Here is a 4,867-nt window from a genome sequence, read left to right as displayed (position 1 = left end):
TAATTCATTAAACATCTTTTCCTCTGGGACATAAAATAATACTGTACGGTCATTAAACTTGGAATAAGTTGCGGAAAGTAAAAATAACAAAAAAAAATTTTACGTCCTCTTGTGGATTTTTTTTTTAAATTTTTAAAAAAATATCGTTTTTGAAAAAGGGATATCTCGAAAACCGCCAATAAAGGCACCACTACGACATATTCGGAGAAAAGCAGATACCTTATAGATTCGATTTCAATATGTCAGAACAATAGCAGCACGTTTTGACTTGGCCATATATAATACCAAACATAGTGTATAATTTTCAATTTTATAAACAATGTAGACGTAACATGTTTAAAAAAGGTTTGTATTTCAACTAAATTTTCTGATTAATTAATCAAATATATTTTTCTCTTAGTCATACATTAATACCGTTCGTCTAATAAACTTGGAAAAGGTTGCAGAAAGTATAAAATAATAAAAACATTTATGCTCTTTCGTGAATTTATTTTAGAATTTCGAAAAACTATCGTTTCCGGAGCGGCGATTTCTCGAAAACCGCCAAGAAAGGCAGAACCACGGCACATTCGAAAAAAAACCTTATAGATTCGATTTCATTATACCAGAACAGTAGCAGCACGTTTTCACCTGCCCATATATATTACCAAACATTGCGTGTATTCTCAATTTTATAAACCATGTGGACGTAACAAATTTAAAAAGGATTTGTATTTCGACTAAAGTTGCTGGATAATCGATCAAATACATTTTTTTCTTTGTCACACTTTAATACTGTACATCTATTAAACTTGGAATGGATTGCGGAAAGAATAAAATAACGAAATTTTACGCCTTCTTGTTTCGTCAACATTGTTTATAAAATTGAGAATACACGCTATGTTCGGTATTATATATGGCCAAGTCAAAACGTGCTGCTACTATTCTGGTCTAATAAAATCGAATCTAAAAGGTATCTGTTTTTCTTCGAACGTGTGGTAGTGCTCTCTTTTTTATTTGCGGTTTTTGAGAAATCGCCACTTCAAAAACGATAATTTTCGAAATTTTAAAACAAATTCACGAGGGTGCGTAAAATGTAAACCCTGTTAGAATTTGTTACTTTTACGTTGTTTATAAAATTAAGAATACACACAATGTTTGGTATTATATATGGCCAGGTGAAAACGTGCTGCTACTGTTCTGGTATAGTGAAATCGAATCTATATTATATCTGCTTTTTTCGGTATGTGTCGTGGTGCTGCTTTTATTGGCGGTTTTCGAGAAATCGCCCTTTCAAAAACGATAATTTTTTGAAACTTCGTATTTTGCGAAGTACCTGAACAATCATTTTTCGCTTAGTTAGTCTTTTTTAAACACTATTTTCTCGTCAAATACATTGTATTTAATCAGTTTAGAGATTTTTCATGTAATTCCGTGGTAAAATTTTATTTTTATCAGTCTTTTCAATTTTTATGTGTAACTATAAGTGAATACTATATGCACGCGGAAACTATATTCATTGTGTGAAAATATTCTGGCTGAAATTGCTGCTAGTTTCACAGTGGTGTCATGTATTGTGCCACACTTTATTAATGAGTCTAGCCCACTGATTCTCAACCAGTGGGCCATGACCCACTGGTGAGCCACAGAGATATTTTGAGGTGGGCCACAGACCAATTATAGATTGCAAGGGTTGTTAATTGAAAAGATTGATTCGTTAACATAATCAGAAACACGTGTCTTGGAAAACAATACTGTATATTCAATTGCAAAACGCATTGTGACGCAACAAACACATTCTATTGTCGGTTGGCTCTGTACGGGGGATAGTAATCGTATAGTATTTTGAAACTTGGGAATCAGTTGAAATGGCAAAACGAAAGTTCATCGAAGATTACATTAAGTATGGATTCACATCATTTCTTGAAAACAGAGACGAAAAAGGACAGTGTGCCTTATGCTATAAAGTTCTTGGACCTCATTCATTGGGGCCATCAAAACTGAAACTTCATCTGGTAAAAGTTCATCCAGCTTACAAGGATAAAGATGTGAGTTTTTTAAACTCAACATTCAAAAACATTCAACATTTTAAACAACATTCCCGAAGCATTGTTGAAGCGTCTTATGCAGCGAGTTTTATAATCGCAAAGCAATGTAAACCGTACACAATTGGCGAAACTCTCATTAAACTATGTGCTTCGGAAATGGCTAGAATTGTACTTGGTCACGAAAGCAAAATGAAACTGCAACAAATCATTTTTCAAACGATACTGTACAGCGACGAATTGCTGATTTGTCGGACAATATGAAAAAACAGGTAATTACAGAAATTTGAAATTCACAATTTGGATTTTCCTCAATTCAACTACCGATGTTGCCTCTTGCTCTCAGTTCTTGGTGTTTTGCAGATACATGTCAGAAAATAACATTAAAGATAATATCCTCTTTTGCTCTGCATTAGAGGCCAATACGAGAGCTGTGGATGTCATGGGAAAGTTGGTCGCGTTTTTTGACCAAGAAGGGTTTATCTAGTTAATATTTTTGACCAATTGAACCGCCTAAATCTCAAGCTACAAATGAAAGATACAACTGTACCTGACTTCATGGACGCCCTGAATGCGTTTGTGGAAAAGCTTGAAAATTGGAAACGAAACGAATGCCCTCACATCTGTGATTGAAAGAAACTTGGACATGAAATTGTTGTCTGAAATATTGCAACATCTTGTCAGTCTCCGGGAAAAATTTTTGGCCTATTTCCCTGAAATATCTGATGTTGATTTGGAGCTGGTGAGAAAGCCGTTTACATTACCAGTGGAAAAAGCTGATGATTTACGAGATGAACTCATTGACTTTAGAAATGACCCTGCTGGTAAGGATATGTTTGAGACTTATTCAATCTGTGAGTTTTGGGCAAAGGTGTGTGTTACTTATCCGCGCATCAGTAAAGAATGCATCAAAGTGCTTTTGCCGTTCAGTAGCACGTATTTATGTGAAGCAGGGTTTTCCACATTGGTGCAAATCAAAACGAAGGCTCGGAACCGACTTGATGTGTAGAATGGCATGCGTTGTGCGCTCTCTTCAACGCCACCAAAAATTAATGTATTAGTCGATAATTTTCAGCAGCAAGTATCTCACTAATGCTCATAATAATAAAAATTCTATCGGGAATATGATCTGTTGCTATTTGTTTTTAAGTTAGTAGTTTCTTCAAGCATAAAAAAATTAGTGGGCCCCGGAACTTCCGTGCAACAAAAAGTGGGCCACGAACGGAAAAAGGTTGAGAACCACTGGTCTAGCCAGAGCTTTGGACAAGCATAAACAGACATATTAATCTACGTTTACGTAATGAGTGTAGTTGGGTACCTTACACCTAAAGACTTGCTATTTTATGTCCTGCGATATACCATGTATTGTGCCACTCTTTAATAATAATAAGGCTTTATACGTTTTCACTTTATTAAGTAAGGCTTTAGACAAGCAGAAACGGACATATTAATTTACATTCACATGGGTGTAGTTTCATACCACAGTAACTTCTAGTGGTTGTGCGTAACATTTTTTCATATATCATTCTTTCCCCATACATGACAAGGTCATTCAAAAAGTAGGTCATATCTCTCAATAGAGCTGATTAAAGAATGAGCGGGATATATTAATTCACTTTAGAACAATCTGACACGTATGGCGATGGGTATTATTTAGTACCACAGGTACTTTTAGTAGTCGTGGCTTATCCATGTTTACATATTTTATTCTATATCCCCATGTGACTATGTAAACCAAAAATGACGGCACTACGACTCCACAATCGCTGATCCAGGGGGGGGGGTATCAATTAGTTATTTTATTTATTTTTGGAAGCGTGGTGGAGGAAGCGGTGACCGACCAGCGGTAACGTGAGCTCCCTACGGCGGCGAGGAGTCCAGCAATCCTCTTGCACATAACCATTCCTGCATGGGATTCGAACCTACGCAGGGTAATCAGAGGTACGGTGGCGAGCGCATTCCTAACGCTTAGCACGATAAGCCACGCCGATTAATTTAATACTCTGAGGTGAACAAATATATACCAGCTCTTTTAACAACATCTTTCAATCTAAAATCTGTAAGTTTTGAACCTTATCTAAGGTTTTGTTTGCTCTCGTGACTCTATAATCAGTTTTATTTATTTTTTATCAATTATTTTATCGTCTATTATTACTGGGCCAGTTGTTCCCAAAACCCTTTCTTCAGCAACGCGAATTTTTTAGGAAATGAATTTTGTTAAATCTCGCTACGCAATGATATACTCGCGTACTAATCAGCATGTAAGCAGTAAAGACGCTGTTATATTCCCCAGATAAAATTGAGCAATACCTCAATAACCGATATAAAATAGAATTTTCTAGAAATATTTTTGTCGCCAAAATGGGCGACCTAAGAAGATTTTTAGGCGATCCAGTAGCCCGGTGGTTCCCAACCTTTTTACATCGGCGGACAAAGAATATCAAATAAAATGGTCTCGCGGACCGACAACAAAACATTGAACTAACAAATAGCACAAAAAAAAATATACGCGAGGTCTCACATTATTGAGTGGGTGTGTTGCTTTTGATCGCATGCAACACTTGAAAGTTAAAAATAAGACAATAGAATAGCAAATTGTTATATATATATAGAGTTTTCGACATTTGGATGAAAATGTTTGGGAACCACTGGGCTAGACCACCTGATTTACCAAATTATATTAAATTTTACTGGTAACCGTATAAGGAAGTATGATTGAAGCGGTAAAGCACGGTGATAGGACCCACAATCGGGCATGGATGCAACTTTCAGATAACCGAAGAAACAGGCAGTTATCGTCTAACAGCGTTTACTTTAAGCGGCAACCACAATATCATACCATT

The sequence above is a fragment of the Styela clava genome, chromosome 8, assembly GCF_964204865.1.
Source record: "Styela clava chromosome 8, kaStyClav1.hap1.2, whole genome shotgun sequence".
Taxonomy (NCBI): Eukaryota; Metazoa; Chordata; class Ascidiacea; order Stolidobranchia; family Styelidae; genus Styela; species Styela clava.
Note: the sequence above shows the minus strand (reverse complement) of the source record.